Source organism: Schistocerca cancellata, chromosome 7 (genome assembly GCF_023864275.1).
Source record: "Schistocerca cancellata isolate TAMUIC-IGC-003103 chromosome 7, iqSchCanc2.1, whole genome shotgun sequence".
Classification (NCBI taxonomy): Eukaryota; Metazoa; Arthropoda; class Insecta; order Orthoptera; family Acrididae; genus Schistocerca; species Schistocerca cancellata.
In genome coordinates, this window is record NC_064632.1 from 522,934,071 (window position 1) to 522,953,734 (window position 19,664).

The 19,664-nt window shown below is 47.0% G+C and overlaps 1 protein-coding gene and 1 pseudogene across 1 annotated transcript in view; one reads left to right on the top strand and one right to left on the bottom strand.

Annotated features, from left to right (window-relative positions):
* The window catches only part of LOC126092875 (dachshund homolog 2), a 982,096-nt gene that overhangs the window by 659,726 nt on the left and 302,706 nt on the right, over positions 1 to 19,664 (bottom strand). The gene's annotated exons all lie outside the window — the stretch shown is intronic.
* On the top strand, positions 5,062 to 5,179 carry LOC126093829 (5S ribosomal RNA; annotated as a pseudogene).

The following is a 19,664-nucleotide window of genomic DNA, read 5'->3' on the forward strand; positions in this document are numbered from 1 at the left end:
ACTGAGACTGGTTCTGCTAGAAAAGTGAACCGTGATTATACCAATGTTTGCCCGAGGTAACAGAAATACATCTCAGTACACGTCCCTAAGCTGACACAGAGCTATTAGCTAAACTGTTATTCACAATGCATGTGATCCGCTTCCTCGCTGATTACCGAACCTGCAAGTTACAACAGAGGTCTCTACTTGTATAATCCTCTTCTCAGTCTCTTCTTATCTCGTTTCCTTGCTTTACTATCTTCGTTTGTGCTCTAGCCAACGTCCTGAAATGTTCCTTTAACTATTGAGGCCATTATCCCTTTCAGTAGTTAATTTCTCGATCCATTTCATCGTTTATCAAACTAAGCACTAGGTGTACCTCTGGCCGTTACTTCTAGTTTTCACCTTCTTTTGATGGACACTTCTATTCCCATTGTAGGTTACGGTGTCATAAGTGTGCTGTTTACATTTGCCGAGGCATTGTGTAAAAATTTGGAAGAGCAATATTATTATAAGAAATGGTACACCCTTGCAGACGTTTTAAAACAGCGTCGCTGGTAACCCGGAGACACGCTGGAGTGTCGGACCTGCATCGCCCGGAGTAACAGACGCCGGAATCCGCCGTCTGTCAGTGGCAGCTTTTAAAAGGATTTCAGGGATTTCGGGTCCTTGTTATTCCTTCGGGGGGAGAGCAAAAACAGAGTAAATAAATGAAAAGCATACAGAAAGCGACTAGGAGAAACGATGCGAAGCAAAAAAAAAAAAAAAAAGTGGTGGCGCAGCCGTGAACCCCCGCGGGTGCTGACGAAAACCAGAGAGCGGGGTTTTGGTGAAGTGGTGGCGCGCCGCGTTTTGTATTTATTGTGGAGACGGCAGGGCACGGCAGGGCAGATACCCGCGGGTATAAATGGAGCGGCTCGAGAGCCGCGTCGCGCGCCAGATGTTGAGGTAGGCTGCTGCTGCTTCTGCCTTCTGCCGCGGAGGTCGCGTCCGGTGAGCAAGCTGTCGCGCTGGCCGCGCCAGAGACCACACCACTGCTGAGGGGGACGACTGCCAGCCAGACAGCACGGCGTGTATAGAATTTCCAGAAGGGACAGGCGACGAAAATTGCGATAATTTCTAATACTATACGTCCACCTACGTCTTTCTAAACAGTCTTTGTGGTGGGGTTTATGTATGAAGGTTTCAATCATTATTGGTCCTTCAGTCTTAGTCCCTCTGCAGTTCTACCGTATTTCTCACTAGACAGGTTTCGATTTAGCTTGTAACACATCTTCTGTGGTCATTCCGGAAATGTGGTATCGTACACACAACGTCTCTAATTTCTGATATTTACAGGTTAAAAACAGTATTTCTCTATAAAACTGGCACACGGTTTATTTACGGCATTTGGCCTCAATTTACATGTTCCAAAGTTCTGTGTTTTTTCCTTCGTACGTAGTGGAGGTGGAAATCGGAAAAAAAACTGGTTGCAAATGCACTTTTTGCAATTCTTCGCCTTTTATGAGGTAGGTTTCTCGTACGCTGGATTTGCCATTTTGCCACTTCACCTAACTTTTGTAAATTTCACAAGAGAGGAAGTACGGAAGTTTTCACGTGTTCCCCAAGCAACACAGTGTTTACGTATATTCATTTTTTTCTGTGTAGGTGAAACGGAAACATCACAAATGCACCATAACAAAAAGGGATTTCATACAAAGGGGAAAATTGCGGGAATTGGAGGCGGAGGAACTTTTTTTTCGATTTCAAGCTCCGTCAACAATGAAGGAAGAAGTAGAGGATTTAAGAACATGTAATAAGAGGCAAAAACACCGCACGTAAATTGTTCGCGAATCTCAAACAGAAATACTGTTTTAATCTATAAATGTAAAACTGTGCAGCCATGTTATGAATCCATGTTTCCAGAATGACTGCAGAAGATGCTTTATAAGTAAAAGCGAAACGCGACAACAGGACTTCACGACTCGGCTGATTACCCAAGAACATTTCATGAATGAAACCGGCTTAGAAGGCCTGCATTTCGATACACACTGAGATGACAAAGTCATGAGGTAGCAATATGCACAAATACAGCTGACGGTAGTATCGCTTACACGAGATATAGAATGGCAGTGCGTTTGCGGAGTCATCATTCTTACTCAGGTGATTCAAGCGAAAATTTTCCGACGTGATGATGGCCGCACGAAGATAAATAAACACACTTTGAACGAGCTGGACTCGCGGGACATTTCAGTTCGGAAATCGTTAGGAAATTCAGTATTCCGATATGCACAGTGTCAAGAGCGTGCCAAGAATATCACATTTCAGGCATTGTCTTTCACCACGGACAACGCAGTGGTCGACGGCCTTCTCTTAACGACCGAGAGCAGCGGCGTGTGTATAGAGTTGTCAGTAAAAACAGACAAGCAGCATCGCTTGAGATACCCGCAGAAATCAATATGGCATGTACGACGAACATATCCGTTAGGACAGGGCGGCCAAATTTTCCGTTAACGGGCTATGGCAGCAGATGATCGGTGTGAGTGCCTTTGCTAGCACCACCACTTCGCATTTTCCTCGGCTCATGACAATATTGGTTGGGCCCTAGACGACAGGAATACCGTGCCATGGTCAGATGAATTAAGTTGGTAAGAGCTGATGGTAGGGATCGAGTGTGGCGCAGACCCCACGAACCCATGCCGGCCGGAGTGGCCGAGCGGTTCTAGGTGCTACAGTCTGGAGCCGCGCGACCGCTACGGTCGCGGGTTCGAATCCTGCCTCGAGCATGGATGTGTATGATGTCATTAGCTTAGTTAGGTTTAACTAGTTCTAAGTACTAGTGGACTGATGACCTCAGAAGTTAAGTCCCATAGTGCTCAGAGCCATTTGAACCGTTTTGAACCCACGAACCCATGGACCCAAGTTGTCAACAAGGCACTGTGCAAGATAGTTCCATAATGGTGTGGTCTGTTACATGGACTGAACTGGGTTCTCGTGTCCAACTGAACCACTCACTGAATGGAAATGGCTACGTTCCGCTAATTGGAGACCATTTGCGACTATTCATTGACTTATTGTTCCCAAACAAAGATGGAATTTTTTTGGATGATAATGCGCCATGTCACCGGACCACAGTTGTCCGCGATTGGTTTGAAGAAGATTCTGGAAAATTTCGAGCGAATGGTTTGGCCACCCAGATCGCCCAACGCAAATCCCATCAAATATTTATGGGACATAATCGAGAGGTCAGTTCGTGAACAAAATCCTGCTTCAAAAAAAAAAAAAAAAAAAAAATGGTTCAAATGGCTCTGAGCACTATGGGACGTAACATCTGAGGTCATCAGTCGCCTAGAACTTAGAACTACTTAAACCTAACTAAGCTAAGGACATCACACACATCCATGTCCGAGGCGGGATTCGAACCGCACCTAGAAGCGCTCGGCCACAACGGGCGGCCAAAATCCTGCGCAGGCAACACTTTCGCAATCATGGCCTGCCGTAGAGGCAGCGTAACTCAGTACTTCTGCAGGGACTTCCAACGACTGTTGCGTCTATGCCTCGTCGGACTGTTGCAAAAGGAGATCAGACATGATATTAGGAGGTTATCTCAGTATAGAGGCCTTCTTGCTGTAAGACGGCGCTTCCGCCACTCTGTCGTCGTGTCCCGGTGGACGCCGAGTGCCAGGACGGCCGAGCGCGCTGTCGGAGGATGAAGAAGCGCGCGAGAGCCGGCCTTAAATCAGGGGCGGCGGGGGCGGCAGCCGTGACCGGCGGGCATCCATAACGCGCCGCCCACAAATCCCTGCCAGTTGCCGCCGCCCTAATCACTGCAAAGTGCGCCCAGCCACCCTTAATAACGACGCACGGCGCCGTCAGATTTGCTACCGCTTCTTGGCACGCAGGAGCGGCATCTTGCCAGTTCTTGCCTAGCTTCTGGGATTTATTTCTGCACAGCACGATTACAATTACCAAGATTCTAATATGAAACGTTTATACTTTCGAAATACGAGTATCCTGCCAGATGTTTGACGTAACGTAAGGTATGTCCCAATTACTGCGATAGACTAACAGACGTGACAAAAACGGTTCAAATGGCTCTAAGTACTATGGAACTATGGAGGCAGGATTCGAACCTGCGACCGTAGTAGTCGCGCGGTTCCGGACTGAAGCGCCTAGAACCACTCGGTCACCGCGGCCGGTGGTATCCTCTCACAGTGGTGTACATGTAGTGGTACTGTTGTTGCTAAGATTGTAGGATTGGCAACTACCAGAGGTTAGAAGTATGGACCAAAACAAGAAAAAAATGTCTAGGAAACATGGGGTCTAAAGTGCACACATTAAAAGCTACGAGAATTCGTTCATCTTCGCTAATGTGAAACACATCTCTTCCACTGAGCGAGTGCGCATAGCTCTTTTAGAGTCCATATTTACTAGACATTTGTTTCTTGTTTTGGTCCATGCCACCTCCTCTAAAAATATGGAAGCTAAAGAGCTTGCTGTAGAAGTGATTTGTTTCACAGCATGAATGATGAACCAGTGCTTACAGCACTTAGCGTATGCATTTTAGAGCCCATGTTTACTTGACTTTTTTTCTTGTTTTGGCCCACACTACCACCTCTGAAAGTTGCCTACCCTACAGCGTTAGCAACAGCACTAGCGGTGCATATATACCACTGTCAGAGGTCAGAACCAGTTTTCTCCCATAACTTTTGACTCGGTCGTTTCCAGACCACTGTCCCCAACCACAAATTCACCCGTTTACCCTTCCCCATCATCCCAGAAAGTCTGTAAATCGTCATGGTATCATCCTGAATAGACAGCTCATCTGTAGGTTTTGATGAGTGAATTTGCAAGTATCAATAATATGTAACATACATGGTCGTATCTTTTTATTGCAATGACTTATTAGCTTAAATTTTTTGCACCGATGAGAGCCCGTAGCCCTTAGCATTTGGAATAAATTTAAAGCTGATACCTCCGCCCTTCTTGAGAAAAGGGGATCTTAAAAGAGAGGAGAACAGCAGGGCTATCCTCTAAGCGTTCCGTTTTTAGCGATGGAGATACCCCTAAAAAAGAGAACAAATGTCTATTGAATTGTCAAATGGCAACGGCCTTGCTGCAATGGATACACCGGTTCCCGTGAGATCACCGAAGTAAAGCGCTGTCGGGCGTGGCCAGCACTTGGGTGGGTGACCATCCAGGTCGCCATGCGCTGTTGCCATTTTTCGGGGTGCACTCAGCCTCGTGATGCCAGTTGAGGAGCTACTCGACCGAATAGTAGCGGCTTCGGTCAAGAATACCATCTTGCGACCGGGAGAGTGGTGTGCTGACCCCACGCCCCACCTATCCGCATCCTCCACCGAGGATGACACGGCGGTCGGATGGTCCCGGTAGGCCACTCGTGGCCTGAAGACGGAGTGTGAGTGCAATTGTCAAATGTTGCCAGGAGCCTTCGTGGAACGGTACTCATCGCTGAATTTCACTTATTTGTGCTCTAATTTCACTTTTAGTCTAATATCCGCGCTGCCGTTGTCACTTGCTGACAAGAGGACACGTTTCTCCAGGGCCGCCCTGCACAGTGCGGATAAGCGAGCTCGCCTGCCGGCTGTGGCTTCGCAAGAAGTCGGCAGAAGGTGCCTGCGATGGCTGCCGCCGCTCCTTCCTGTCGCAAAGCAAACAGCCGGCAGAATCGAGGCTGCTGAGCGACGCCGGGCAGCCACCAGCCTCGCTTCCGCCGCGTTTTTACACCGGCGGCTGCGGCTCCCGCAACTCCCACCCGGTAACACACATACGCCATGCGAGTTCTCCCATCATTCTCTCGTACAATATTTGCGGCCTCGCCAAAACTATATCGCGTATGTTTGTATACAGGTGAAGAACTGTTGGTTACATTTCGTAATACCCATCAAGTGGCTACCGCGTTTACGAAGTAAGTTCGTTTTTCCTTCTCTTGCAGTGCTTCCGACCTTGGCAGAAAGGGCAGGGCTCAGGGTTGTTCCACGTCTGAAATTTCTTCATCGTATTCGTTTCCACAAGGAAGCTAGTCACGAATATCCTAGCATGACACCCTTTATCGAGTTTGGAAAGGAAGCGCATAAAGATATTCAAGCTTGACCTGTTACTTCAAACGCGTTCGGACAATCCAGTATGAGCCGGCCGAAGTGGCCGAGCGGTTCTAGGCGCTTCAGTGTGGAACCGCGCGACCGCTACGGTCGCAGGTTCGAATCCTGCCTCGGGCATGGATGTGTGTGATGTCCTTAGGTTAGTTAGGTTTAAGTAGTTCTAAGTTCTAGGGGACTGATGACCTCAGAAGTTAAGTCACATAGTGCTCAGAGCCATTTTAAACCCTCTCCATGAAAAACACAACCACATCATAACGCCACCGCCTCAAAAAGTACTATCGGCACTACACACGCTGGCAGATGACTTTCACCGGGCATTCGCCACACCACGCTGCCATCAGATCGCCACATTGTGTACCGTGATTCCTCACTCCACAAAACGTTTTTGCACGGTTTGACCGTCCAATGTTTACGCTCTTTACACCAAGCGAGCCGTCGTTTGGCATTTATCGGCGTGATATGTGGCTTATGAGCCACTCGACCATGAAATCCAAGTTTCCTCACCTCCGGCCTAACTGTCATAGTACTTGCGGTGGATCCTGATGAAGTTTGCAATTCCTGTGTGATGGTGTGGATAGATGTCTGCCTATTACACATTACGACCCTCTTCAACTGTCGGCTGTCTCTGTCAATCAACAGACGAGGTCGGCCAGTACGCGTTTGTGCTGTACGTGTCCCTTCACGTTTCCACTTCACTATCGTATCGGAAACAGTGGATCTAGGGATGTTTAGGAGTGTGGAACTCTCGCGTGCAGACGTAAGACACAAGTGACGCCCAATCATCTGACGACGTTCGAAGTCCGTGAGTTCCGCGGAGCGCCCCATTCTGCTCTCTCACGATGTCTAATGACTACTGAGGACGCTGACATGGAGCACCTGGCAGTAGGTGGCAGTACAATGCACCTAGTATGAATAACGTATGTTTCTGGGGTTGTCCGGATACCTTTGATTACACGGTGTGTATACCTGCCACTATCACAATTATTATTATTATTATTATTATTGGCGGCAGCAGCAGCAGCAGCAGCAGCAGCAGCAGTAGCAGTAGTAGAGATAGTATTAAACTTACTAGTTTTTAGTCAGTACTATTTATTCACAGTCTTTCTAAATATATTCAGATCATTTTTAATTCAATTAACACTGTTTTATTAATATTTGTCATGTTGTAATTACTATTACTTCTTAGGTAACTATGATATAAAAGAAATACTGTATATGCCCCGTCGTCAGAGAGGACCAGAAGGTTCTAATTTGGTCCAGTTAAATAAATAAACACAATAAAAATATTTGCTTTCAACAGTCACATTTCCTTCCTTGTTTGGTAAGCCGTTTGCATGTATTCAAGACTTGCGGTTTCAGCGCAATGAAACGTGTTCAGTTGGTGTAATGATTAGTACTCTGCGCTTGTGATTCTATAAAGGAAGTTTAAACAAATATGGACCCATTTGATCACTCAGATTTTTTCATGTTTTAGGTAGGTTCGACTGATGAAACTGTTTTCGGAACAAGAAAATGGATAAAATGTCTTTCTTCTGCATTCCAACACGATGACAGCCATTGCGCAACACTTTCGTATGTTGTGTAACTTTGTATATGGAAGCCCATAAGTGATTCTGCTAGTCTGTACATCTACATCTACATCTATACTCCGCGAGCCACCTTACGGTGTGTGGCGGAGGGTACTTATTGTACCATTATCTGATCCCCCCTTCCCTGTTCCATTCACGAATTGTGCGTGGGAAGAACGACTGCTTGTAAGTCTCCGTATTTGCTCTAATTTCTCGGATCTTTTCGTTGTGATCATTACGCGAGATATATGTGGGCGGTAGTAATATGTTGCCCATCTCTTCCCGGAATGTGCTCTCTCGTAATTTCGATAATAAACGTCTCCGTATTGCGTAACGCCTTTCTTGAAGTGTCCGCCACTGGAGCTTGTTCAGCATCTCCGTAACGCTCTCGCGCTGACTAAATGTCCCCATGACGAATCGCGCTGCTTTTCGCTGGATCATGTCTATCTCTTCTATTAATCCAACCTGGTAAGGGTCCCATACTGATGAGCAATACTCAAGAATCGGACGAACAAGCGTTTTGTAAGCTACTTCTTTCGTCGATGAGTCACATTTTCTTAGAATTCTTCCTATGAATCTCAACCTGGCGCCTGCTTTTCCCACTATTTGTTTTATGTGATCATTCCACTTCAGATCGCTCCGGATAGTAACTCCTAAGTATTTTACGGTCGTTACCGCTTCCAATGATTTACCACCTATGGCATAATCGTACTGGAATGGATTTCTGCCCCTATGTATGCGCATTATATTACATTTATCTACGTTTAGGGAAAGCTGCCAGCTGTCGCACCATGCATTAATCCTCTGCAGGTCTTCCTGGAGTACGTACGAGTCTTCTGATGTTGCTACTTTCTTGTAGACAACCGTGTCATCTGCAAATAGCCTCACTGAGCTACCGATGTTGTCAACTAAGTCATTTATGTATATTGTAAACAATAAAGGTCCTATCACGCTTCCTTGCGGTACTCCCGAAATTACCTCTACATCTGCAGATTTTGAACCGTTAAGAATGACATGTTGAGTTCTTTCTTCTAGGAAATCCTGAATCCAATCACAAACCTGGTCCGATATTCCGTAAGCTCGTATTTTTTTCATTAAACGTAAGTGCGGAACCGTATCAAATGCCTTCCTGAAGTCCAGGAATACGGCATCAATCTGCTCGCCAGTGTCTACGGCACTGTGAATTTCTTGGGCAAATAGGGCGAGCTGAGTTTCACATGATCTCTGTTTGCGGAATCCATGTTGGTTATGATGAAGGAGATTTGTATTATGTAAGAACGTCATAATATGAGAACACAAAACATGTTCCATTATTCTACAACAGATTGACGTAAGCGAAATAGGCCTATAATTATTCGCATCTGATTTATGACCCTTCTTGAAAATGGGAACGACCTGCGCTTTCTTCCAGTCGCTAGGTACTTTACGTTCTTCCAGCGATCTACGATAAATTGCTGATAGAAAGGGGGCAAGTTCTTTAGCATAATCACTGTAGAATCTTAAGGGTATCTCGTCTGGTCCGGATGCTTTTCCGCTACTAAGTGATAGCAGTTGTTTTTCAATTCCGATATCGTTTATTTCAATATTTTCCATTTTGGCGTCCGTGCGACGGCTGAAGTCAGGGACCGTGTTACGATTTTCCGCAGTGAAACAGTTTCGGAACACTGAATTCAGTATTTCTGCCTTTCTTCGGTCGTCCTCTGTTTCGGTGCCATCGTGGTCAACGAGTGACTGAATAGGGGATTTAGATCCGCTTACCGATTTTACATATGACCAAAACTTTTTAGGGTTCTTGTTTAGATTGTTTGCCAATGTTTTATGTTCGAATTCGTTGAATGCTTCTCTCATTGCTCTCTTTACGCTCTTTTTCGCTTCGTTCAGCTTTTCCTTATCAGCTATGATTCGACTACTCTTAAACCTATGATGAAGCTTTCTTTGTTTCCGTAGTACCTTTCGTACATGATTGTTATACCACGGTGGATCTTTCCCCTCGCTTTGGACCTTAGTCGGTACGAACTTATCTAAGGCGTACTGGACGATGTTTCTGAATTTTTTCCATTTTTGTTCCACATCCTCTTCCTCAGAAATGAACGTTTGATGGTGGTCACTCAGATATTCTGCGATTTGTGCCCTATCACTCTTGTTAAGCAAATATATTTTCCTTCCTTTCTTGGCATTTCTTATTACACTTGTAGTCATTGATGCAACCACTGACTTATGATCACTGATACCCTCTTCTACATTCACGGAGTCGAAAAGTTCCGGTCTATTTGTTGCTATGAGGTCTAAAACGTTAGCTTCACGAGTTGGTTCTCTAACTATCTGCTCGAAGTAATTCTCGGACAAGGCAGTCAGGATAATGTCACAAGAGTCTCTGTCTCTGGCTCCAGTTCTGATTGTGTGACTATCCCATTCTATACCTGGTAGATTGAAGTCTCCCCCTATTACAATAGTATGATCACGAAACTTCTTCACGACGTTCTGCAGGTTCTCTCTGAGGCGCTCAACTACTACGGTTGCTGATGCAGGTGGTCTATAGAAGCATCCGACTATCATATCTGACCCACCTTTGATACTTAGCTTAACCCAGATTATTTCACATTCGAATTCGGTAATAACTTCACTGGATATTATTGAATTCTTTACTGCTATAAATACTCCTCCACCATTGGCGTTTATCCTATCCTTGCGGTATATATTCCATTCTGTGTCTAGGATTTCGTTACTGTTCACTTCCGGTTTTAACCAACTTTCCGTTCCTAATACTATATGCGCACTATTTCCTTCAATAAGAGATACTAATTCAGGAACCTTGCCCTGGATACTCCTGCAGTTTACCAATATTACGTTAACTTTTCCTGTTTTTGGTCTCTGAGGACGGACGTTCTTTATCAACGATGATAATGTCCTCTCTGGTAAGCCGTCAGGTATTTTATCGTTTCGCCCAAGGGGGGGTCCCTCTAACCTAAAAAACCCCCGTGTGCACGCCACACGTACTCTGCTACCCTAGTAGCTGCTTCCGGTGTGTAGTGCACGCCTGACCTGTCTAGGGGGGCCCTACAGTTCTCCACCCAATAACGGAGGTCGATGAATTTGCAACCATTATAGTCGCAGAGTCGTCTGAGCCTCTGGTTTAGACCCTCCACACGGCTCCAAACCAGAGGACCGCGATCGACTCTGGGCACTATGCTGCAGATATTAAGCTCAGCTTGCACTCCGCGTGCGATGCTGGTTGTCTTCACCAAATCAGCCAGCCGCCGGAAGGAACCAAGGATGGCCTCAGAACCCAAGCGGCAGGCGTCATTCGTTCCGACATGTGCTACTATCTGCAGCCGGTCACACCCAGTGCGTTCAATAGCTGCCGGAAGGGCCTCCTCCACATTACGGACGAGACCCCCCGGCAAGCACACCGAGTGCACACTGGCATTCTTCCCCGACCTACCCGCTATTTTCCTGAGGGGCTCCATAACCCGCCTAACGTTGGAGCTCCCTATAACTAATAGGCCCGCCCTCTGTGACTGTCGGGACCTTGCCGGAGAATCGGCCACTGGCCCAACAGGCGAGGCATCCTGTGGTGGCTCGAAAACGATGTCATCACCACTAGGAAGCACCCCGTACCTGTTGGAAAGGGGTAAGGCAGCTGCCACGCGGCCAGATCCCACCTTCGCCTTTCGGCCAGGCACGCGAGAGCCCACCACTGTCCGCCATTCACTCTGGAGTGATGGCTGACCGGTAAGATGCTCACTGCCGGAAGACGCAGCGACATCAGGGGTTCCATGTGATTCCAAGGCCACCGAAGTAGGCATAGGTCTCACCACAGTTGCCCCAACGCCACTACGAGCCGACGCCTGCGCCTCGAGCTCGATGAGCCTAACAGACAAAGCCTCCACCTGCCCCCGAAGAGTGGCCAATTCTCCTTGCGTCCGCTCACAACAACCACAGTCCCTACACATGACTATGTTTACCCTACCCTATACGGTGACAAATTCCCAAGATAATCTTCTGATGAGCTACTCTGATAATCAAGAAACACTCACTGAAATACGAGACGCGAAAACTACGCTAGGTTTTCCCAGAAAAACTATTTAAAAGCTAAGCGCAGCAAATAAGTACAAAAACGCTTTATACAAACAGTACTCGCTGCTGCTGGTGCTCTCGCTCTGGCTGTCACAAGACAACTGCTGATTCAAGTGACTAGTGGCTAACGGCCGCGAAACAAACAAATGACGGTTTTAGGGCGCTTTCTGTTCTAAACGATCAAGAAAACACTAAGAAATCTAACACGAAAACTACGTAAAGTTTTATCAAGAACTGTTAGTTACTATGCAGAGCAGATAAACACAAATAGAATCCCTTCCTTAGTGGAAGGTCGTAAACAAAATGCAAAATAAACGCTTTATACAAACAGTACTGTGCTGCTGCTGGTGCTCTCGCTCTCGCTGTCACAAGACAACTGCTGATTCAAGTGACTAGTGGCTAACGGCCGCGAAACAAACAAATGACGGTTTTAGGGCGCTTTCTGTTCTAAACGATCAAGAAAACACTAAGAAATCTAACACGAAAACTACGTAAAGTTTTATCAAGAACTGTTAGTTACTATGCAGAGCAGATAAACACAAATAGAATCCCTTCCTTAGTGGAAGGTCGTAAACAAAATGCAAAATAAACGCTTTATACAAACAGTACTGTGCTGCTGCTGGTGCTCTCGCTCTCGCTGTCACAAGACAACTGCTGATTCAAGTGACTAGTGGCTAACGGCCGCGAAACAAACAAATGACGGTTTTAGGGCGCTTTCTGTTCTAAACGATCAAGAAAACACTAAGAAATCTAACACGAAAACTACGTAAAGTTTTATCAAGAACTGTTAGTTACTATGCAGAGCAGATAAACACAAATAGAATCCCTTCCTTAGTGGAAGGTCGTAAACAAAATGCAAAATAAACGCTTTATACAAACAGTACTGTGCTGCTGCTGGTGCTCTCGCTCTCGCTGTCACAAGACAGAGCGGCTTGCTGTCTGCGTGTACGAACAATTGGCTCACACTAAAGCACCCAGTGGACGTCTCCGTAGCTACAAGTCTTCTCGTCTCACAGCCGAACGTCAGATGTCGTTACCGACGACGAGAAGGGTGCTACCCACATGCTGCGAGGGCTAAAAAGAAAAGGAGTACACGCCGGGACAGAATAGCAGGTAAATTAAATTTGATAGCCAATAAAGGAATTTTCATTAACGATTTCTCGTCGAGTGTGTCATTACCTTTATAGGAAACCATGAATCGGAGACGAACGATCTGAGGAGGCTAAATGGATGTCAGACGGCGAGCGTTTCCACAGACTGCGGGTTTAGCCATTTAGATGCTATCACCGTGGAAAAGTGTAAGTGTATACGTGTGTGTGTATCTGTGTGCGCGTCCGTACGCGAGCGACCCCTTCCGAGAAGTCTGCTGCCAGTCGGACGGCCCTCTTCTTTTCTTTTCTTTTTTTGTTAAAAACCGAACGGTCCCATTCCCATTCTCCGCGTCTCCTCCACCTCCTCCTCGTGTACTCCTCGCCTATCCGCGTCTCCTCTTTCTCGTACAGAGTTATGTAAATTATACGAGTGTTTCTTCGGACTGCCATTAAATTAAAACGACGGGCGCAAGCTATCATTTGGGTGAGTTTTTAAGGGCAGGTCCCGGCCGATAACCATCTCGGGTCACGACGCACGCTTGCTTCCCGCCGGACGTGATGCGCGCCGCATGTGCTGTACTGGGCGGCAGTGGGCAGCCGGCACCACTGTGCAGGGGAAAAAGTGGACCGCCGCGCTGATCTGCAGGGTGGGGGCGGGGGGGGGGGGGGTTGAGACAGAGAGAGCAGGCGCGCGGGCGCTCGCATAACGCTTTGTTTTCGCCCTCGTAATGAGCTCCACGCGGCATTAAACGGAGCCTAAATGTTGCTACGCGATGTTTATGGAAGGCGAGGAGCGAGCATTATTTTAATTATCGTTAATGTCCATCTCTACCCTGCATTTCACCTCCCCCTTTCTCTCTCTCTCTCTCTCTCTCTCTCTCTCTCTCTATTTCGAAACTACTCTTTGGCCAACACCACACACACACACACACACACACACACACACACACACAAGATCAACGGAGTAATAAAATGAATTCGACGACGTATTAAAACCACTCTGCCTGGCGTAGTGTTCTCACGAAATAAAGTGAAAAATAACGTGCAAAGATTGCGAATACTTTTGGCCTTAATGTGGTACTTTGCGGTTCGCCTTGTCCTTTTCATAGGTGATGTCAGTAAGAACTGAAACTGAAAAATTGGCTTCATATTAAAATATTACGTGTTTTTATGGTGTGATCAAATGAATTTCTTGGAGAAACCAAGGGTTTCGTCCCCATCTGAGGAGAACATCTTCAGGGACTTCTACGGAGGTCCGATTTACAACCTCAGCTCGCTACATATCAGCAGCGAGCCAGAAAGCGGATCACACCTTCATAGAAGCTACAACGCTCCTAGAAGATAGGGACGAAATGTTGCGTTTGTCCAACTAATTCGTTGGACCACAGCAAGATAGCTCTGAATTTTTTTATGAGTGTGACATTTCCGGCCCTGAAAGGTTACATTTTATAAACTGAAAAATTCCCTGTATACTTGCTCTACGTATACCGTAGAGTACTTAAGGATCTGTGGACGTCAAGAATGACAAATGAGGAACTCGTTAAAGGTATTAGCAGAGATCGGCAATTATACTGAGGAAGAATATAAAACAGAGTATTTAGAACGTATCACGCGAAACGAAACAGGCCGATTCTCCCAGCTGACACTAGAAAGCAGAAGAGGAAACAAAAGAAAGTGGATGTTTCGGCCGCAAAAAAATAGGCAGTGGAAGGACCTAGGGAGAGAGAGGTTCGATGTCTGACATCTGCTTCCGGGAGAAGTTTGCGCGAATTGGAGGAAGAAAAAGAGCAGAGAAATTAAAAAAAAAGAAAGAAAACATTTTCTTCAGTGTGGAGCCTTTGTCGGAGAGCCACTATCTGCTTATTTTGTTGTGATTATCCTCAACTATCTCAAACTCCCGGTCAAGTGACGTGTTTGATTGCTAGCACGTGGATCAACCGCCACTGTTTATGTGGACCCAGTTCATTTGTGCAAGCCCTGCTTTTAGTGGACTCTCAGCAGCCGAATCCCAAGATTGTTTATTCATTATTGTTCAAACGCTTTTGTATGCCCGTGCCTGCCCAACTGACCTACAGTTGCAGCTAATTTTGGTCTACCCTTGCAGTTTCTTTTTATAGTGATCCAGCCATGTCACGTCAGGAGAGTCAGAAGTCTAGTCACCAGTCTGATGAGTCCTTGTGGTGCAACTGTCGCTCTGAACATTTCGCCCGCGGGGGCCAAGTGTGTCCATAAGGTGACAGGGCACAGTCTGCACTTTCCGCCGTATCGGATTGCGTCCTACGAACGTCTCCCGCCTACCTGCTTCCCTCCTGCCGGTCTGTCACCGTCGTCACCCACATCTCCCATTTCGCGGTAACCAATACGCGGCGGCCTTCGTGCCGAGACCTTTCTCGGAATGAAATCACGCCGGCATTTCCATAATAACGCGACTCCTGCCGCGGCCGCCTTTGTGCGGCGCCGATATATTTGGACGTGCATCACGCGGCCGGGGTGTCCGGTGTCAACCGCGGCCGGCGACAGCCGACTCGATTCGGAGCCGACGCCGACGGCGCACCTGGCCACGTTTTTCACGCGTCACCTTCTGGAAACCTCCGCGGGCGTTTAAACCGTTGCCGCGACCGCAAAGAGAAATGACGCGAGCGCTAACGTAAAGTAACGCAACGCTGCGCTCCAAAAGAGCATCCGTGACACAAATCTGCGGTTTCCGTGCGGGTACCTCGGTGTCGCCTGCGACAGAAACACTACGCGGCTCTCTTTTGAAGATGCGGTGAATGTGAACGGAAATCGAAAGCGAGCGAGCGGCAGTGACACCATGTCATGTACCACACTCGTCTCCTTATATAGTAGCTGCCTGTATGACCAGAGGTATAAACAGTAAAATGAATAAAAACAATACATCTGCATATGCAAAGAACGGACACTATTATGGTGAGGAATCCAGTACTATATGCAGGTGACACGATAGCACTTGGAGAAATGATGCAGAACAGTTAGAGAAAGAAGAGAGAACAATACTGCTTGCTCGTCATCAATTGGGTCATCTACATCTACATGATTACTCTGCAATTCACATTTAAGTGCTTGGCAGAGGGTTCATCGAACCACAATCATACTATCTCCCTACCGTTCCGCTCCCGAACAGCGCGTGGGAAAAACGAACACCTAAACCTTTCTGTTCGAGCTCTGATTTCTCTTATTTTATTTTGACGATCATTCCTACCTATGTAGGTTGGGCTCAACAAAATATTTTCGCATTCGGAAGAGAAAGTTGGTGACTGAAATTTCGTAAATAGATCTCGCCGCGACGAAAAACGTCTTTGCTTTAATGACTTCCATCCCAACTCGCGTATCATATCTGCCACACTCTCTCCCCTATTACGCGATAATACAAAACGAGCTGCCCTTTTTTGCACCCTTTCGATGTCCTTGGTCAATCCCACCTGGTAAGGATCCCACACCGCGCAGCAATATTCTAACAGAGGACGAACGAGTGTAGTGTAAGCCGTCTCTTTAGTGGACTTGTTGCATCTTGTAAGTGTCCTGCCAATGAAACGCAACCTTTGGCTCGCCTTCCCCACAATATTATCTATGTGGTCTTTCCAACTGAAGGTGTTCGTAATTTTTACACCCAGGTACTTAGTTGAATTGACAGCCTTGAGAATTGTACTATTTATCGAGTAATCGCATTCCAACGGATTTCTTTTGGAACTCATGTGGATCACCTCACACTTTTCGTTATTTAGCGTCAACTGCCACGGGCCACACCATACAGCAATCTTTTCTAAATCGCTTTGCAACTGATACCGGTCTTCGGATGACCTTACTAGACGGTAAATTACAGCATCATCTGCGAACAACCTAAGAGAACTGCTCAGATTGTCACCCAGGTCATTTATATAGACCAGGAACAGCAGAGGTCCGAGGACGCTTCCCTGGGGAACACCTGATATCACTTCAGTTTTACTCGATGATTTTCCGTCTATTACTACGAACTGCGACCTTCCTGACAGGAAATCACGAATCCAGTCGCACAACTGAGACGATACCCCGTAGGCCCGCAGCTTGATTAGAAGTCGCTTGTGAGGAACGGTGTCAAAAGCTTTCCGGAAATCTAGAAATACGGAATCAACACCGTCCATTCCTATGTTCTACCGATTCTGGTGACGAGAAATGGTGTCTTTATGCGAACATTAGGAAAAGAAAGGAATGGTTGTTCCCAAACTCATAGCAGTAAGTCTTCATATAAAGACCTGCGCGCACCTCAAAAGATAATGTTACGGATGTAGTGAAACAACGAGGGAGTAGTGTTCGGCGAATTGCTTCCCCGAGGTGTTGCCATGACTGCTGACATTTATTGTCAACAACTGAGACGTCTTGGAGAGACAGCACAAGAACAACGACCAGGAAGACGGCGTGAAGTAGTATTACTCCACGATAATGCCTGCCGGCATTCTGCTCGACTGAGCAAAAACATTATATAGGAGTTGGGTGGGGAAGGCAATCCGCATCCACTTTATTTACCTGGTAGAACGCCCTCAGATTTTCACTTTTTCCGCTCTCTGTCGAACAACCTTCAAGGAACATCCTTTCCGGATGTAATGCGCTCCGAACATAGCTCGATGAGTCCTTCGCCTCAAAACCATGGGAGTCGTACAGTTGCGGAATCGAAAAGTTACCCCAGCGTTGAAAGAGTGTTGTGAATAGTGAAGGAGAATGGTTCAAATGGCTCTGAGCACTATGGGACTCAACTGCTGTGGTCATAAGTCCCCTAGAACGTAGAACTACTTAAACCTAACTAACCTAAGGACAGCACACAACACCCAGCCAACACGAGGCAGAGAAAATCCCTGACCCCGCCGGGAATCGAACCCGGGAACCCGGGCGTGGGAAGCGAGAACGCTACCGCACGACCACGAGATGCGGGCGTGAAGGAGAATCTACTAGTGATGATTCGAGTCTCTCTTACGTGAATCCGTTATGTCTATTTTACCTATCGGAAAACACTGCGAACTTATGCACCAAGCCAGTATATTTTTTTATAATAATGTACTTACTCAAACAGGTCATTCGTTCTCTGACGTACATCGTGGTGTTGTTCTGAGGCAGGTAGTCCTACAGTAAAGGAACGGAGAGCATCTGTTCGGACTGCACGACCTGTGGCCAGACATGGAGCGCGGTCGGTGTAGTTCTTATTTTTGGCGTGTCGCGCTGTTTACAAAAAGCAGCCGTGCGAACGAGAGTCCATGTGGGGAGGGAGGGAGGATATGTTTGCGACAGTCGCGGGACGTGTCTCTTTAACGTCTCCTCGCACTATCTGCGCGCCCGTTCCGCCACTTTGCAGGCCGCCTGCGCAGTTTCAGCGTTTATTTGAAATGCTCGGTGATAAACTGAGGAGCGGCCACGCTTTCTGTCATATCAAGGCTCTTTTTCCCCCTCGTCCGCTCTCTGAACTTTTCCTTCTTTTTTTCCCCTCGACACGTCAGTAAGCGTCATGTGAAGCGGATATCCTTCTGTCTCAGAACAGAAAAGTGCAGCAGGAACACACGTGTCCTACGCAGCTGAGGTGAGCGCAAGGAATTCTCATGCTGGCTACAGCATTTTGCACACGATAATATTTACGTCTTCGTCTGTACTTGGACACTTGTCACATTGTTTCCAAGCGCCTGGTAGAACTTACTTGTCCATGAACTACGCTACGTTCTTCCTTCGCTCTTCTTATGGGTGACGTACCAAAAAGTACAGCTTGTATTTCTGCCTGCACTGTACAAGTGGGGTAAACTTCCCGGCTTAAGAACCTACCTCATCAAAAGTATCTGGAAACCGCTATGTGAGCCGCCCGGCGCGGCCGAGGGGTTCTAGGCGCTACAGTCTGGAACCGCGCGACCGCTACGGCCGCAGGTTCGAATCCCGCCTCGGGCATGGATGTGTTTGATGTCCTTAGGTTAGTTAGGTTTAAGTAGTTCTAAGTTCTAGGGCACTAATGACCTCAGATGTTAAGTCCCATAGTGCTCAGAGCCATTTGAACCATTTTGAACCAACTAAACCAAGACCAAGCATACGTCTTGAACTGACGGACAGGAAGCATTGCGGAACGTTGATTCGGGGGAGAGGACGAAACAGCGAGGCCATCGGTCGCATTGGATTAGGAAAGGATGGGGAAAGATCCCGCCATTTGCCTGAAGCGATTTAGGTAATCACGGAAAACCTAAATCAGGATGGCCGAACGCGGGTTTGAAACGTCGTCCTCCCGAATGCGAGTTCATTGTGCTAGCCACTGCGCCACCTCGCTCCGTATTGCGGAGTGTGGTAGTGAAATACCAAAAGCGCTACCAGCTGACCAGCTAGCAGGATCAGTCTGTGTATGCAGTTAAAAAAGAGGGAGGGATGAACGGTTCAGCAGTTCCTCATAAGCAACACATTTTTGTAGACAATATTTAGAGACGCATGAGGTGGTATAAAGAGCAATGCCACTGGACAGTGGATGACTCAAAAACCAGTTATTTGGAGGGATGAATCACCTGTACCCTGTGGAGTTCGGATTTGGTGAAACCACGAAGAACGTTATCTGCCATCATGTGCAGTGCCAGCAGCTTGACAACGCTCACAGTCACAATGCATTTATGAGGCAATGGTTTGCGGACAATAACATTTATGGAATGGGCTGCGCTGCCCAGAATCTCGACGCGAACCCAGTAGACCTTTCGAATGAGCCAGAATGTCGTCTTCACTCCAGACCCCAGCATAGAACACTACTTTTTCTGATTTCTGCTCTTGAGGAAGAATGGCCTGCCATACCTCCACAGACATTCAGGCACCCTATAGAAACTGCCCCCATTGTAGAGGCGAAG